The 19,227-nt window shown below is 39.0% G+C and overlaps 1 protein-coding gene across 8 annotated transcripts in view; it reads right to left on the reverse strand.

The window, feature by feature from the left end:
* Positions 1–19,227, reverse strand: part of SOX5 (SRY-box transcription factor 5) — a 1,015,292-nt gene that overhangs the window by 858,408 nt on the left and 137,657 nt on the right. For 7 of the 8 annotated variants that reach the window (XM_074402912.1, XM_074402908.1, XM_074402910.1 and 4 more), the window contains one exon: positions 4,028–4,109. The exons of the other annotated variant lie outside the window; for it this stretch is intronic. The gene's annotated coding sequence lies outside the window, so the exon portion shown is untranslated. The remainder of the gene's footprint in view (positions 1–4,027; positions 4,110–19,227) is intronic. 8 annotated transcript variants of the gene reach the window in all.

Raw genomic sequence — 19,227 nt, forward strand, 5'->3', positions numbered from 1 at the left:
TAATCCCCATTGAAATTGAACATATTTTATCCTTTTTTAGCTAAGCTATCATTATCATTAACCAGTATATGCCTGTGGTAACTTTATAGCTAAAAGTTTACCCTTTTCCTTTTGCATGATTTAAATATGTTGCTTTGGCCAGGCACAGTAGCTCAAGCCTGTAATCCCAGCACTTTGGGAGGCCGAGGTGAGCAGATCACCTGAGGTCAGGAGTTTGAGACCAGCCTGGCTGACATCATGAAACCCCATCTATACTAAAAATGCAAAAATTAGCTGGGCATGGTGGCAAGTGCCTGTAACCACGGCTACTTGGGAGGCTGAGATAGGAGAATTGCTTGAACCCAGGAGACAGAAGTTGCAGTGAGCCAAGATCACCCCACTACACTCCAACCTGGGCGACAGAGCGAGACTTCATCTCAAAAAAAAAAAAAAAAAAAAAAAAAAAAAAAAAGTTTTTTTATTACACATTGTTTAAATATGCCCAACGTGAAGCCAGCCACACACACACACAGCATATTTATATAGGAATGTAGGTCAAAAGTCCCCCAAAAATGCAAACAACAAGTCATAGGAATAATACCACCAAACTCAAGTTGAAACTATTTTAGTAGCTTCAGGAACGTTTGGAGCCTGGCATAATATGTTGAATTCAGGCAGAAACTCATTTTCTAGCCAATGGTAGGCTGGTGTTAGAATGGCCCTCTTTACAGACAGGTTCCTTTTTCTCCTTTGGGCAAGGCTTGCTGTTCTGAGTTCACGTGATAGCACCACCTGAGGTCTAAGAGCTCTTTCCTGGATGGGTCCATGCTTCTGCTAGCCTGGCTTGATTGTTTAAAGGAAAACCAGCATCCTTCTTGTTGCATAATCTGTGTGTAAGAGCTGAGATGAAGTGTAGTATAGCAGAAAGAATGCGAGCTACGGAGTCCCACAGTCGTGGAGAGGAACTGCTGCACAGGCACTTCAAGGTCTGTGTGACTTTGAAGTAATTGAGCTTCTTTGAACCTTGGTGTTATGGATTGCATTGCCCCTCTGCACCAAATTCAGATGTTGAAGCCCTAACACCAGGATCTCAGAATGTGTCCTTATTTGGAAATATGGCCTTTGTGGATGTAATTAGTTAAGATGAGGTCATTCTTGTGGGCCCTAATCCAATATAACTGATGTCCTTATAAAAAGGGGAAATTTGGACGTAGAGAGAAATGCGCATAGGGGAAAAATAATATCAAGAACGACAGAAAGAAGACAGCCATCTACAGACCAAAAAGAGGGACCCAGAACAGATTCTTCCCCTGCGGCCCTCCGAAGGAACCTAACCCAGTGTCAGGCTTGATTTCTAACTTCTGTCCTCTGGAACTATGGGAAAATCAGTTTTTGTTGTCACCCTGTTTGTGGTAATTTGCTATGGAAGTCCAAGCAAACTAACACATCTGGTTTCCTCAAATGTCAAATCCTTAATATAAATTGTGCAGTGCCATTACAAGGATTAAAAATCACATGGTAACTACTGGAAAGAAGGCAGGCAACATATTTTATCACAGAGGGGTATATTATTTGAAGTATTTTATCTCATTTCCTTGAGTCTTGCTTCTTTCCCCAGTCAGCCAGCCAAGTGGCTGAACTCTTCACTCATAGCATTAGAAAACTGCTGTTAAGGCAGGGAGCACAGGGCACTGGGAGGTGTCAATAAGTTGAGAGGTTCGAAAGCCTAATGCCCCTGGGAAATTGGAATGATTCCCCCCCATAGAAAACAGGATCAGAAGAGACCTTCCCACATAACTAGGCTAAGGGCAGATGTAGACCCCTCTGAGTGCAAAATAAGGTAGTCAAGGTATGCATATACATCAGTGGATCCAGGAGCAAGATGTAAGTGGCTGGTTTCACCATGTTCCCCGGCCACCCTGATCCCATGTCCCACTGCCTCAACTCTCCTTAGTGAGAGCTGGGCGACAGATTGGAAGATTCAACTGAGGCACCTTCCTGAAACAGGTATGAAATTTCAATGAAAATGGCCAGCTCAAAATCTAGATTTTAAAAGAAACCGGAAACTGTGAATGACTCTAAAACCCAATAGGAAGTTATAACGCATCAACAGAAGGAAGATGAGGGGAAGAGGCTTTAAGAGGCTATTGGATAGAGCCATTTCCGATGCCAAGTCCCTCCTTCCCGAGAGAGGGATAGAAAGGGTTACCTTTTCCACAGGTCTTCAGAGACGCTTCAGAGGAAAGCTTCAGAGGACCTGGATGTATACCCTGGAGTCTGGGAGACACAGTGGACTGCAGACTGGCTCCCACCCAGAAAATCCAGAGGATAATAGCTGGGCTAGGGGCAGCTCTGCCATCTGAGAAGTGCCCATACACTCTCCCGCCCATGAGGCTTCATAAGAGGCATATTTTTCTAGAGCAAGTGTGGGCCAGTTGTAAGAAAGTCCACCTAAAGCCCAAGAGGACCACCGGAGGTATTCATGAGACATCACATCAGAGTTAGAGGAAACAGACTACCTGGAATGAGGCACTGAGTGGGGAGGAGGCCACTGAAGGAGAAGCCCTGCCCAAGTCACAAGAACTGAAGCTGGGTGCGTCCATCAGAGCGGCCATGAAAGTCTCCTAAAAGTGACCAATTCAGAGCCAGTGTTAAGCAGATTCCTGTCCCAGAAAGCACAAAGCCAGCTTAACATAATAAAATCACTGAGCTATTTTTTTTCCCTCTTCTTTCCTCTGTCCCAACCCCTGAGAGTTCAGCAACTAGGATGTGGAATAGGAGGTGATGAGTGAAGAGAGAAAAAAAATGACCTTTTCCCATTGCAAGTGTCCAACTCAAAAATGGGCCCCAGGTGGGGGAGGGCAGATCATTTGATATTAAATTAACTTTGAAGCTATGATTATTAGACATAATCATTTCTCAATGGAGATTTTTTTTTAAGTTACAATGTCCAGAGCAATTTTTTTTAAAATCTAAGTGTAAACTTAAAAGTATGGAGCCTGCCTGAGACTTAAATTTCACCCCAAACAGGGGAATACCTGCCACCTTTCTCCAATGCATTTCAAAGAAGCAGAAGGAGATGAAAAATAAATTGTTTTTGATTGATTTCCTAAGAGGTGCTTGTTCAAAATACAATTACGAAAAGAAACCCCAAATGTGATGGGGGAAGACATGGGTGATGGGCAAAAGATTTTCTTTCCTAGGTGTAGTCTGGACTTCGGAAACAGCTTGGTGGTACATCCAGGAAGATGGACTTGAGCAGCCTTGCAAAGGATCTCATACCACAGCATGACACAGGAGCCACTTAACAAGAGTGGAAATGCAAAAAAAAAAAAAAAAAAAAAAAAAAAAAAAAAAATTTGGGCACACTGGCTCATGCCTGTTAATCCCAGCACTCTGAGAGGCTGAGGCAGGTGGATCGCCTGAGATCAGGAATTCAAGAGCAGCCTGGCCAACATGGTGAAATCCTGTCTCTACTAAAAATACAAAAATTAGCCAGGCCTGGTGGTAAATGCCTGGAATCCCAGCTACCTGGGAAGCTGTGGCAGGAGAATTGCTTGAACCTGGGAGGCAAAGTTTGCAGTGAGGCGAGATCACGCCACTGCACTCCAGCTTGGGTAACAGAGTGAGACTCTGTCAGGAAAAAAAAAAAAAAAAAAGAAAGGGCGGTCAGGAAGCTTTTTAATCCCAAAGAGTTTCCTCTGGCCCAGCAGCAGTGATAGCACACCCTTATATGCCCAAGCGGTATCTAGAAGAAACTAAGAGAAGAACAGGAGACCCTCGAAGACAGACCGAGGTGTGCCTTGGCAGTAGTCCACAGGTACTGACCAGAGATGATAAGACAAACATGACTAATGGAGAGATGACAGTTAAGGAACTGGAATCCACTTCTCAAGAACCTGGCATCTCATAACCTCATGCAGAATGTCAGGGCAACCTCAGGTTGTTATCATGGTTAAGCAGAGGGTCCAAATGGCATTTAATTTCAGGTTAGCTATGGAAGAATAAAGAAAATTACATTTCTCGCACCCACAGACAAGAGACCCACCTGCCGCATTTGGGGAGGCTTGTCCAAGACTTCTGAGGATCCTCCTGAAGTGTGTCTCTACACCTTGGACCGGTTAAAAAGCCTAGAAGAGAATGAAAGCCCAGTCATCTAGAGGTAGATTCATGGTGTGTGGAGGTGGGGCTGACTGAAGTCTTAGCTGTTTTGAGAAATATCACTGGATTGCAATAAGCTGAGAATAACAGAATATAGTATATTTACTACTGAAGACGACTTAAAATCTTAAAATTCCAACCAGACAGGTATGGAGTGATCAGCAGAAAAAAATGAAAACAGAGTGAATTAGCATGTTTCATTTAGTTTTGAAATAAAACACTCCAAATCCCAGAACAACATATAGAAAAGACGACACGTAGAAGGGCATTTTGAGGTTTCTATCCAAGACTTGGAATTTTTTTAAGCATCAAATCTGTTTCTGATGAAGGAAGAAAAATAAACCCAGATCAGGGAATCAACTGTGACAAGAATATTGCAGACAGATTGTTCAAGGAAAAAGTTTTCCGATAAGGTGACGTTTGTGCAGAGATCAGGATGAAATGAATGAGAAAGCCAGAGGAAAGCGTGTTCCAGACGAAGAAGTAGCAAGTACAAAGGCCCTGTGGAGAGAGCTTGTGAAGCACGTCCAGGAACAGCAAAAAAGCTTCTGTGGCTGCCATATGATTATCTGAGAGCAGAAAGTGGGGAAATGAAGCCTTCCCATGGAAAGGGCCAAAAGATGCTTTCATATTTCAATCTAAAAGCCTTTAGAGGAAATTTTATGTGTTTTTAATTAAACATTTTAGTTCAAAATAATTGTAGTTAAAAAAAAAAAAAAACAATATACGCCGGGCGCGGAGGCTCACGCCTATAATCCCAGCACTTTGGGAGGCCCAGATGGGTAGATCACAAGGTCAGGAGTTTGAGACCAGCTTGGCCAACATGTTGAAACCTCATCTCTACCAAAAATACAAAAATTAGCCAGGTATGGTGGCACATGTCTGGAATCCCAGCTACTAGGGAGGCTGAAGCAGGAGAATCGCTGGAACTCGGGAGGCAGAGGTTGCAGAGAGCCAGAGATCCCACCACTGCACGCTCCAGCCTGGGCAACAGAGCAGGACTCCATCTCAAAACAACCACCACCACCACCACCCCACACACAAGCAAAAAAACCCACAATACTGAGAGATCCTGTGTAACCTTTACCCAGTTTCCTTCATTGGTAACAGCTTGCAAAACTACTACATTATCACAGCTACGATATTGACACTGACAGAGTCAAGACACAGAACATTTCCATGTTGCCTTTTTATAGCCACACTTCTTTCCACTTCACCCACCCATTGCTTAACCCCTGGAAACCACTGATCTATTTACAGTTCTTACAATTTCGTCACTTCAAAAGTATTACATAAATGAAATCATACACTCAACAGAACTTTCTAAACATTAATCCAGGTTCATGTGTGCATCGATAGTTTATTTTTGTTGCTGAATAGAGTTCTATAGTATGGATTGCTTAATCATTTATTGAAGGACACCGAGTTGTTTCAATAAATGAGATTAGTTCATGACAGTCAGAATGACTATTAAAAAGTCAGGACACAACAGATGCCAGCGCGGCTGTGGAGAAATAGGAACGCTTTTAGTCTGTTGGTGGGAATGCAAATTAACTCAGTCATTTGGAAGACAGTATGGTGATTCCTCGAGGATCTAGAACCAGAAATACCATTTGACCCAGCAATCCCATTATGGGATATATACTCCAAAAAATAATAAATCATTCTACTATAAAGACACAAGTACATGAATGTTTATTGCAACACTATTTACAATAGCAAACACTTGGAACCAACCCAAATGCCCATCAATGATCGACTGGATAAAGAAAATGTAGTATATACACATCATGGAATACTGTGCAGCCATAAGAAGGAATGAGACCATGTCCTTTGCAGGGGCATATGAAAGTGGAAGCCATCATCCTCAGCAAACTAACATGGGAACAGACAATAAAAAAATGTATGTTCTCATAACTGGGAGTTAAACATTGAGAACACATGGACATAGAGAGGGGAACAACACACACCAGGGTCTGTTAGGGTGTGGGGGGTGAGGGGAAGGAACTTAGAGGATGGGTCAATACAAGCAGCAAACCACCATGGCACACGTATACCTATGTAACAAACCTGCACGTTCTGCACATGTATCCCGTTTTTTGTTTGTTTCAGAATAATTTTAAGTTTGAGATTATTATAAATAAAGCTGCTATAAACATTTGTATACAGGTTTGTGTGTGAACGTATTTTCTTTTCTCTGACATAAATGTCCAAGAATGCAATGCTAGGTTATATATGGCAGATGAATGTTTTTTCCCCTTAAAATCTACCAAACTGTTTTTGCAGAATTTTACATCCCCACAGCAATGTCTGAATGAACCAGTTTCTGCACATCCTTGTCAGCATTTGATACTGTCACTATTTTTTATTTTAGTCTTTCTGCATATATCCTCTCCCAAGAAATGTTTATTCTAGAACTTTGTCCATTTCCTAATTGGATTTTTTTTTAACTGTAGAGTTTTGAGAGTTTATATTCTTGACACTAGGAACATGTCAGATACATAGTTTGAAAACACTTTTATTTCAATCTGTAGCTTGTCTGTTCATCCTGTCAACAGCATCTTTCACACAGCAATTTCGTTTTAAACAGGGTCTCACTCTGTTGCCCAGGTTGGATGCAGTGGTGCAATCAAGGCTCACTGCAGCCTCAACCTCCTAGACTCAACCTTCCCACCTCAGCCACCCAAGTAGCTGGGACTACAGCCACATGCCACGATGTCCGGTCACTTTTTTGTATTATTTGTAGAGAAGGAGTTTTCCCATGTTTACTAGGCTGGTCTCCAACTCCTGAGTTCAACTGAGCCACCTGCCTCAATCTCCCAACGTTCTGGGATTGCAGGTGTGCGCCATAGTACCTGGCCTGAAATAGCAAAATTCTCAATTTTGATGAAGTGCAGTTTATGAACTTTCCTCCAGCTTTTGGTATAAAGTCTAAAAATGTTTTGCCTAGCCCTAGACCCTGAAGATTTTCTTTTTTCCCCTAGAAGTAGCCTGGTTTTGAGTGTTACATTTAAGTCCGTGGTCTATTTTTAGTTAGTTTTTGTGTAAGTTATAAGACTTAGTCAAGAATTTTTTTTCTTTTGCCTATGAATATCCAAATTACTCCAAGAATAAACTGTTGAAAGGCTATGTTTTTTTATGTTGAATTGCTTTTGCACTTTCATCACAAATTAGTCTGATATGGTGTGAGTCAACTTCTGGCTTCTCTGTTTTGTTCTTCCATTGATATAAGGGTCTATCCCTCTGCAAATATCACAGAGTGTTGATTTTAACAGTTATATAATAAATTTTGGAACTGGGTAGATTACTCCTACTTTGTTCTTCTGTTTCAAAGTTTTTGGCTATTCTAATTGCTTTGCTTTTCAGCTGAAAATTAAATTCAATATAAATTTTTCTTCTCTGTATCTACAAAAAATCTTGAGATTTTGATAGTAATTGTGTTAAGCCTGTTTGTCAGTTTGAGGAGAACTGCCATCTTTCCCATGCTGACTGTTCCAGTCCATGAACATGATATAGCTATTTATTTAGATCTTCCTTGCAGCATACGCATCCTTTAATACATTTTGTTAGATTTATACTTCGGTATTTCATTTTCTGAGTGACTGTAAGCAGTACTGCATTTTAAAATTTGATGTTCAGCCATCCATTGCTAGTATGAATATATGCAAATATAATTGACTTTTGTATCTTTATCATATGTCCTGTTACCTTGCTAACTCCACATTAGTTTTGGTATTTTTGTTTTATAAATTCCTTGAGATTTTCCACATAACCAATGATATCAAATGAAAAACAGGGACAGTTTTATTTTGTCCTTTATAATCTACATGCTTTTAACGATCATTTTTGCCTTTCTGCCCTGGCAAGAAATTCTAGCACTATGTTAAAGAAGGATCATGAGTACACATGCCTTTATCTTGTTTCTGATCAAGTTGAGAAAGTTTTCTATTCCAATTTTTCTGAGAGTTTTCCTCATAAATGGCTGTGGAATTTTGTCAGTGCACTTTTTGCATGAATTGATAGCACTGTGTGATGTTTCTTCTTTAGCTTGTTAACATGCTGAATTGCACTGATGGTTTTTCATATAGTGAACCAGCTTCAAAACTTTTAAAATGAACTTCCCTTTAGTCATGATGCATATGTGAGTCGTTTTACATATTGTTGAATTCTATTTGCTAATACTTTGATTAATAATTTTTGTACCTGTATATATGGGGGATATTGGTCTCATTTTTTTTGGTACTTTGTTTTAGTATCTGGGTAATATTACTTTCATAAAATGAATGGTTTTCTGGGAAAGATTGTTTAGGATTAGTTTCAATCCCTCTTTAAATGTTCGGTAGAATTATCTAGTAAAACCATCTGAAGATTACTTTTGTGAAAGTTTAAGTTACAGATTAATTCCCTTAACTGTTGTAAGACTATTAAAATTATCTAATTATGAGTGAGTTGCAGCTACCTGTGTTTTTTGATAACTGAGTCCTTTTCATTTAAGTTGTGAATTTATGCCTGTAGAGTTGTTTGTAGTATTCCTATTGTATCCTTTTGGTGTCTGTAGAGTCTGTATTGATATACCTCTTGTCATTACCAATATCAATAATTTGTGGTTTTTCCTCTTTTTCATTCTGTTAGTCTTACTAGAGGTTTGTCCATTTTGTTGATCTTTTAAAGTAACCTGATTTTTTTTCATGGATTGTTTTTCTGTTTTCAATTTTATTGACTTTTGTTCTTAATATTACTTCCTCCCTTCTGCTTGCTTTGGATATTTTCAACTCTTCTACTTTAGGTTCTTGAACTGTAAACTTAGATTACTGATTTGAGACTTCCTCTTTTCTAACATATACATGTGGTATGCCATAAACTTCCCTCTCATAATTACTTCATCTGTGATCCACAAATGTTTACATGTTGTATTTTACTGTCATTCAGTTCAATGTATTTTTTATGTCCATTAAGACTTTCTTTGTTACCTATGGATTATTTACAACGTATATTTCTCAGTTTCCAAGGGTTCAAAAATTTTTCTGTCATCTTTCTGATTTCTAACTTGATTCCATGGTTGTCAGAAAATATACCCCATGTGATTTTAGTTCTTTCAAATTTACTGAGATGTCTTTTCTGGCCCAGGATATGATCTGTCTTGGTATATGTACCATGGGCACATGAAAAGGATGTGTGTGCTCCTGCTGCTGGGTTTCAATTCGATTTTGTTGATTACTAATGTTGACCTCATCAATGTCCTTGCTGATTATCTGTCTAGTTTTTTTTAAAGTGATTAAATCTGAGTGTTCAAATCTTCAAATAAAACTGTGAATTTGTCTATTTCTCTTTTCAATTTTATCAGTTTTTGCTTCATGTATTTTGGAGCTCAGTTATTTACTACATACACATTTAGAACTGCCATGTCTTTTTGGTGGGGCAATGTTTTAGTAATTATATAATAATCTTCTCTGTCACTAGTAATTATCTTTGCTCAAAAGAATATATCTGATATTAACATAGCAACTTATTTTTATTAATGTTTGCACGATACATATTTTTTGTTTTTTCTTTCAATCTGCCCACATTGCTATATTTTAAGAGAATTTCTTATAGATAGCATATAGTTGAATCCTACTTCATAACACACTTTGATAATCTGTCTTTTAGTTGTTATAGTACATTTTAATGTAATTATTGATATAAGGATTCATTCTGCAACTTTATTTTTGCCTTCTGTTCTTTACATTTCAGTTTTGGGGTTTTTTTGCCTTCAAACTTTTTATAATTCAATTTTGACTTATCTATAGTATTTGAGTGTATCCTTGTATAGCTTTAGTGGTTATTCTAAGTATGACATATAAGCATAACTTTTCATAGTTCGCTGGTGTCATCATTTTACCAGTTTGAGAGAAGCATATCATGAATCAGTGTGCCATGCCCTATTGAATATTTCTGCAAACTAATGACATTGGTAAACTAAGAATTTAAACACCAGAATACATGTAGCTACGTGAAATACGGTCCTCTCTTTCCCTCACTTAGAACTACACATGTATTCACATCACCTTCAAAGGAATTAACTAAGAAATGAGTTGGGATTAGTGAGGGAAAAATAAAGTAAAATCAAGAAACCACTAATTCCTTATTCTGATCTGAAACATCAAAACTTGTGTCATCTGATACACACTATTTTTGAATAGATAAATTTTAAAGATATACCTAAGATATGGAGTTTTCTAATGCATTAAAGTGAACAGAAATCTGCAAAGTTTTTGAGGTCTGGACAAAATTTTTCCTTAATTTTATTTGTCACCACATACCCTGTTCATAGCCTGGTAAAATTTTAAATAGTTTTAACAATTACCAAGGCTAGCATTCTTTCATAGAAAATAAATTTCAGAGAAATGAAGTGAACTTTCACAAGGACACAGGTGAATTAGTGACAGGGCTGGGTTACTATCAAATTCTGATGACAATGAACTACATAATAAGAAATAAAAATATTAACTTTTTATCTAAAGTGTGTCAACAGTCTGCTTTGAAATGCAGTTATGCTTCATTTCCTTAAGGAAGGCAAAATAAGAACATGGCAGATGGAATATTATCACTCATCTACATTGGAATTTAACCAGGACACTGGGGTTTAAACTTACCCACTTGCCAAAAGTAGCAATAGATAACAAATAAATGGCCTGATCATCGACTTTATTGCAGACAGTAGCCCACAGGAGGTTCCAAACATGAAATTCTAAGAGTGAGCATGTCCTTTTTCATTGTATATCAATGATTTTTTCCCATCTATCCAGGCTACCACAGAATGGCAAATTTGAAGGACACAGGCATATATTCCACATTATGCAGTTTTGCTCACTTTAGATGTAAAAACACTAGAGTGTGTGTAAAAGAGACTGTCCTCAATTCCCAAAATATTTTCCATATTCCCTGATTCATTTTGTGAAGGATCAAACCTCTAGCTTGTAGCTCTGAGTGACAGACTTCCCCTTTTAGTCATGAAATATTCTATGATCCAAACGAAGGAAAAAATTCTTGTTCATCTCCCATTTATATTCACAGTCAGATACTATAATTAAATAATAGAGTTTCATTTACTTGGGCTCAAATCCATTAATTTTTTTCTTATTTTTACTCATCTCTTTTCTCTGAAACGTATCCCAGTATTATTATTATCCTTGAGCACACAAATACACAGATCTGTGAATCTATAATGAGATCTTCCTATTTTTTTTAGACTACAATTTGCTTTGGTTAAATGTCTAAATTCCCTCTACTTAGATACTGCCTAAATATGAACAAATACCTGATTCCACTGGGGAAAAATAACAGCTTTGAAGAGCTGACCTCCTAGCCAAGTTCATGTATTGTGTTTACTCCAGGGAAAAACTTGGTTCACAGGCTAACTTGGGGTCTTTGGTCTGCTGCCAGCAGAGGGTGACTGTACTATTACTCTGCACAAAAGTGCAAGTTCAAATGCCCTTCCATTCCAGCCCCATGTACTGGTCAAAGGATAAATCACCATTAAGCATCGTGTCCACCGACAGCCAACTGCCTGCCTCTCACCCAGAGGTACCACATGTGATGACGGACAGGAGAAGAGAAAGGAAGTAAAGGTGCAAAACACTCCAATAAGGAAGTAATCTGAATTAGAAAGAAAAACCAAGCTCAACAGCTGCCACTGTGTCCAGCTCTTTAACCAGTCAGAACCACCACACTCTTAGACTGTTGTTTTTAGGAAGAGAGAGGAAGCTTGCAGAATTTGTATTCCCACGTCCAATGCTGTGCTCTCACCACATGCCTGTGAAACTCCCTTGTCAACAGAGCTTTTACCCTTGTCTTTTTCTCCTTTTCAGAATTTCTACTCCAAAACCCCAGCACACTTAGAGCAGTGATCTCGGAGGCATTTCTATAGCCAATGCAAATTATATTTCTTTGTTTGCCTCCTAGAGAAGAGATGGGAAAGGGAAAGACATGTAAAAGCCCCAAAGTGGCAACTCAAACCAAAACAGAGGATGAAAGTTCACAACATTTTTCACTAGTTTACTCTGTAAATCCCCCCTGCTAATTTAGAAAAGCCTTTGTGGTTTTTAATATTAAGAAGTAATATAGATGTATCTCTCTGCTGATGTTCATGAACTAAAGGTAAAGTTATACTTACTTTGCCAGTGTAAAAGCATAGACGAACACATGAAATCCCTTCTGGATAGACCACAAACTGTAAACAGGAAGACAGTCTATGAACCCATTTTTTTGTTGTTCTTAACAGGCCACATTTTTATTTAAGAATACTTGTTCCTCTTTCCAGCCATGGAACCACCATGGAGTGAATGTAAACTCTGAGGTAACTGACATCTAGTTTGAATAAAAGCACAAAATATTTTAATGCTTTTTATAAACCTAAAGCCATTATTCCTGATTAGACGCAAAAATCCTGGGAATACATCCAATTCTATGTTCTAAAAAATCTTAAATTCCCCCCTCAGCTGATAAAGAATGAATGGATAAAGATACCAAGATCAACATACCCATTCGTGAGTTAGGCTGGTAAACTTTGCTTCATCCTAAAGCTCTTAGCCCAAACTGAAAGTGTACAGTAACAGCCAACATTCAAGCCCCCTCTAAAAATAAGATGAAATTCTGGGTCCTAATGATACCGTCATAGACCATCTCAACCCATCGCTGAGTATGAAGTCAAATAAAATACCTAATATCGTTGAGCAATATCTGTAACGTACTCTGTTAGATGCTGTGAAGAAAACAAAGTCATTAAACTTGCTAATAAAGAAGCTGTGATCTAACTACATCAAAGTTGGAAAAGTCATTAGCGAAGAAAGGAAATAAGGATGCCTTCCAGAATGACAGGAAAGGGGTGTAACAGCAAAACAGAGCTTATGCATCAACATATGAAAAATTACATAGCACTAAAAATTCAGTAACATCAAGACTTACAGAAAACTTATCTTGGACTTTGAAATTCTTGGATCAGAAGGAGAGAAACAGGAAGACTCGGAACTGCAGTGAGACAGTGGGTGGTCTCTCCTGGATACTGAAAGGGCAGGAAGAACTTGAAGAACAGGGCATGCTGGCAGGCCCAAGCAAGAGCAGGGCAGGCCCGGGATTTTTGAAAGAAGCCAGAGATATCTGGACCTGTACCTTTCCATCTCAGGAGCTCTAAGCAGCAGGTCTTCAGCATCCACAGCTCAGTCTTGGTTTATTCTCCCCAGAGTGACCAAATGTCTCTCTACTGAGAGATCTTGGACTAGCCCTTCAAACACACTCATGAATCTCCAACTTGTTATATCCAGTCACTTCCTCAGGCAACGGAGGGAGATTTCACTGACTGGCCAACCTATTTTCCCTCTACCAACATCTCAGCACCAGTAAAGTGACATCTGAAATGTCATTGTTGGAGCCACAAGAGCTATGAATGTATCTAGAAGCAAAGACCTGGGTAAGGAAACATGATGACTAAAACACAGTCTTAGGAAAGCAAATCCAGTCACTCAACTAACATGTACAACTATGAGCTAATGTTTCAATTCCTGATTTGATAGAAAAAATGAGATTATATGAGGAACTAGAGGCACTGAGTATTCCCAGGAGGGCTGCTACTGAAAATATGCACAATGAGGTCCACACAGTTGAAGTCATCTGTATTTTGAGCAACAATACTCAAACAGCTTGAATAACAATATTACAATGTACCAAAATTGTTATTAGCAAAACAAACTGAAATTTGGATGAGTTAAATCTCCCTACATGAGTAATCTTGGACATGTTCCTTAATCTCTAAATTTAGGTCTTATCGGTCAATTAGAAGCAATGCTAACCAGAATAATTGTCTACTCAGCATCTCATTGAGAAACCATGCTGCTTGACTCTCAGACTTTACGGTTCAGGTGGGGTTGGCCTGAGTTTCCCCCAGCTGCACTGTAGGGATGACTGCTCAGACCTTGGCTACCAGTGACCTGCTCTGGCAAGCCATGTGAGGCTCCCCATCACCCAAACATTGCTGCAACTTTCTCTTTTTCTGTTTCTCATTGGGGTTATTTAGAACCATTCCAACGTGGAACTTCGCATTTTTGGGGAGATTCTTCCTGCTGTTCAAGCTGGGTAAAAACACAAGTCTAAGAGACTGGACAGAGTGATAGACTGATGCCTAGAGACATCCTGTGAGCTTAAAGACTGTTATCCAGTGTTAGCACCAGAATCTATTTCCTGGTTCTCCTATTTTGAGGCAGGCTTTTGTTTAACCTACCACATGGAGGTTTTCGTATGTATGTGTGAGGAAGAAATGAGACAATACTTATAAAGTATTTGTTATCGCATTGGCATATAGCAAGCGCTTAATAAATCTGAGCTATTTTTATGTCCAAAAAAAAATACTCTTTATACTTTCCTTTCCAAGATGATGCCATGAAAAGTAGATAATTTTCATGAGACTCATTATCAAGAGTCTCTACCTTCAAAAAGATCCTAATCTGCAAGAGGCGATGTTAAGAAGAGCTCAAAGACAAAGTAGAATTCCTGAAAGGTGACATAACTGACAAATGAACTGAACAGAATATACTACTTAAAGGTCGGTCACTAGAGGAAAGACCTTCAGGCAGAGCAGATCATTGGAAGACTTCACAGAAGTCGTCACTGAGTTGGGTTTTTAGGAACAGGAATCATCTGGAAGCCTGGAGAGAAGGACAATGGTTTAGCTATGGGTCAAGATAGACATGGTGGTAGTGCTAGAGCCAGGACACTCTGACTTGGAACACAGGTTATGTGAGAAGCAGCCAGGGACGAACAGCTGGAACAAAATGTTAAATGCAAATGACATGTTTTAAGGGCAAGTTAAATCATATTTCACAGAGGCTGGTTTTCACTGAGCTCATATATAGGTATAAAGGGTTGACACTAGGTACTCACGTAATTCATACTCAGTGAAATTCTAGAAATAATAAAAATCAGAGGAATGGCTTCAAAGATTTTTACAACCAAATCAGGTATCTTTGGATGCTTTGTAACATATTGGTGGGTTGTTTGGTTTTTTTTTTTTTTTTTTTTTTTTTTTTCTTTTTCTTACTCCAACTGTCATGGATCATTATTTACTCACACGCTGCAGCCAAACCAATAAAAATACATTCACGAATGAGCCCGAATGAGGGTATGTGTTCTCTTTCCGGGTCCACAAGGGGGCCTAGTTTTAAAGGCAAGAACTTCCTAGCACCATGCCCCCCTCCCATCTCTCTCCATCTGCGAAATTTAACCGTTTATGTTTAAATTTCACGGGCATGGGAAGAAACTAAGAGTCAGTCACCCCAGCAGAAGTTCTAAGGAACTGCTTTCATTGGCCTGGGGTCTTGGAGAAGGTGGGGGTTCCTTCCAGGTTAAAAGTCCCCTTCTTCCACACCCCTTTGGACTCCATGTTTGGGTCCCCTTTCACGAACACTCCCTTCATGGAAGCCATGTTTTTCTCTCCTGGATTTCCCTTCTGGAGTCCCCTTTCCACACTCTCTCGTGGAAGCCTGTGTTCCCCTCCCAAACTCCATCTCTCTCTATTCCCTTCCTCTCAGTGTGGAAGCTGCTTTCCTCTCCTGTATTCCATCTTTCTGGATTCTCTCACTCAGCGTGAGAGTCAGCTGTTTCCTTCTCTCTCCTCCTGTTTCTCTCTCTCTTTAAATAAATCACTTTCCACAAACACTTTTGAGTCCGACATTTACTGCGCACTGCGCCGTGGTCCCCTCTCTCATTCTTGATAGGGCAGGAGACCAAAACCTGGAGAAACGTCCTCTCAGGGGAGCTGAGGGCACCCTAGACCCCACTATTACACTAAGACATAGTGTCGTAGACAAAATTGTGATTTTCTCCTCAATATCCCTTTCATTCTCTCCTCAGTATGTAAGAGCTATGCAGTTTGAAAAATTGCCTCCACACCCTGAAGTAGAGTCGGCTACATTTAAGGCAACCATGGTAATCCCATCCTCCTTGCCAGTGACTGGTTGTAAACCCAGGCCTAAGCCACTCTGTAAATAGCATTCACTTACAAACAAGATTTGGATCCAGGAATAGGCATATGATGCTATGTGGGCCAGAGCAACATGACTGAGATTTGCTTCTGGAAAACATTTCCTTACTGTTAAAGAGAGCCACTGGAAGAAGTGGTCTCTTTCCCCAAACTCTATGGTCATCAGACCTGAAACTGCAGATGCTATCTGCATCCAGTTCAAGAATATTGCTGATATACAGAGCAAAACAGAATTTAGGAATTGCAGAGATAAGGAACTGAAAGCACTGGAAAAGGCCAGCTCAATCATCTGCCCCAACTTTCATGCTGGGCTCTGTAAAGTATTACCTCTCTTTATTATTAAATTGGTTTGATTGTTTTTCAAAAATACCCCAATTTCTTCTAAAAATACCCTCATGACACAGTACATTTGTAATCTAATAATATATTGAATTTCACTGCTCTCTGATTTGCCTTAGAACTCCCAGAAGAAGACTACAAAAAGTGGCAATCAGGGCGGGTGAACAGGTATGTATCTGAAGGCACTAGTCCAGGTTGGTCTATTTCAGATCAGTAGAACATCATTCTCCGAAAAGATGGACTAGCTGTCAGAGTTACCTAGATTGGCCCAGCAATGTTTGTCGAAAGACGACCCACCAAAATTATAGCATAACAAATGTTCTGAGATTTTTTTCTCTCATGAACACAAAACACTGGATCCCACACCTCCAATAGAGTCCTCATTCCTTCTACGTAGCTCCTAAGAGAAGCAGCATTTTATTTTATTTTAAGATAGAGTCTCTCTCTGTCACCAAGGCTGAAGTGCAGTGGCACCATCTAGGCTCTCTGCAACCTCCACCTCCTGGGTTCAAGCAATTATCCTGCCTCAGCCTCCCAAGTACCTGGGATTAGAGGTGTGTGCCACCACATCCAGGTCATTTTTTGATTTTTACTAGAGACATGGTTTCACCATGTTGGCCAGGATGGTCTTGATCCCCTGATCTCGTGATCCACCCGCCTCGGCCTCCTAAAGTGCTGGGATTAGAGGTGTGAGCCACCATGTCAAGCCATCTTTTTACATTTTTAGTAGAGACAGAGTTTCACCATGTTTTGAAAGGCTGCTCCCGAACTCCTGACCTCAAGTGATCTGCCTGCCTTGGCCTCCCAAAGTCCCGTGATTACAGGCAAGAGCCACCATGCCCAGCCAAGTAGGGGCATTTGATGCCCTGGTCATATGAGTGAAAAGAGTTCCCGATAAAGTCTAGACTCAAAAGAATTTTCTGAACAAATGTTACAGACTCTAAAACTTCCTATGTTTAATCACCAAACATCATTTTGGGGTTTAGTCTCTAAGAACGCAATTAACCATTTTAAGTCAAGTCTGCCACAGATTATATGAGCTCAGGGAAATGATGATAGCTATGCTGTGCTAATGCTTACTCCCTTATTTCTAAAAAAAATAATTTTAAACATTTAACCACAGAATATATACACTTACATAAAAGTAATATGTAGAATGTATATGACAACTTCTGAGGGAGATAATCTAGCAGATAAACATTGGCAAGTGGTGATCAAAATAAAACAATACATATCAAACTGAAACACCATGCTAAAAAAAAAAAGAAAAAGAAAAAGTAAAACTCTATAGATAAGAGGCTTTAGAGACAGAAACTTGTAGCAAGTCTGTCACCACTCGCCAAAAGAGAGCCAAAGATAAACTGTGAAAGAAGACTCTGCTATGGTATTAAGCCAAAAAAATACTAAGATGAGAAACTGTATAAATGTATACATTATGGTTAATGGCTAGGGGATGATACTTTTCCACGGCTGAGGTGTGGTTCTCTAAAAATATCACTAAAGCTTCTAACAGGACTCACATGTACTAAGAGTCCTTTATTTTGACATAAAATCTGATAGTCCAAAATTAATACATGAGTATTAGAGCTAAAAACTTTAAGCACACACAACAGCTCTGTCTGTTTAGGCCTATCAATAAAGACAAAACCATCAACAATGAACATACCTAGTGTCCAGAAAACACGGCTTCTTGGAGAAACGGAAGACACAGGCTATGTACAGAGGAGCTTAGTGAACATCTTAATGTACCCAGTACACATGAAGCTATCAAAGATAACTAGGGTCATGTGAAAATACCCAAAAGCCAACTTGAAAACGTTCCCGTTGGCCAAAGATGAGACCATTTGAGCCTCAAAGATCTATTGTAACATCTATTCTTACAATAGATCTACCTTATCATATGTGCTTAAATTCACAAATTCACAATGATATTTAAAAGGAATTACTTGTTTATCTTCTGAGAATGACAGAAAGCTTATTTTGAAAACTGGAAAAATAAAAAGTTATAATCAATTGTTTATCTTGCGTTTCTTATATGAACTGTACAACTTGATAACCAAATAGTAGACTGGGAAGTACGTGTGTTTTTATTAAATTATCCCAGTTACTAAACGAAAACAAGATGACATAATTAGGTTATTTCTACTTTGCAACCCCAATGAATTAATGAATCTAATTAGTGAGTATCAATAACTAATATTAAAAAAAGACTGATAATTTTATCACTTCTTATAGTCTTACAAAGGGATTATACTGATCTGATCAAGTCTCTGGAACCAGCTGCCAGTTTTTTCAGAAAATATGGAGGACGGAGGAACATGATAAACTACACCATGAATATGCAAACAACAAAATCCATACTGCGGGAAATTCTTTAGGTCAAGCAACTTGGATTCTTCAGCAGATAAGTTATAAGAAAAAGGAAGAAACAGAAGAGGTGCTATAGACTATAAAAGCCTTCAAGGACATAAAAAGAATGTTTAATGAACAAAATTCATTATACTCATAATTGGATGATAAAACATAATGAAATCCAAGGACTGATTACTATGAAAGTTAAGATGATTATTTCTAGAGAAAGAGGTGAGTCTGTGATTAGGATGCTACACATGGAGAAGCTTCTGGAATTGTTTGTGACTTCTATTTCTTGACCTGAGTGGTAGTTACAAGACTGTTCACCTTATAATGAATATATTTGTTTTGTGTGGTCTTTGGTTTGTTCATTATAATATGCA

Source organism: Saimiri boliviensis, chromosome 7 (genome assembly GCF_048565385.1).
Source record: "Saimiri boliviensis isolate mSaiBol1 chromosome 7, mSaiBol1.pri, whole genome shotgun sequence".
NCBI lineage: Eukaryota > Metazoa > Chordata > Mammalia > Primates > Cebidae > Saimiri > Saimiri boliviensis.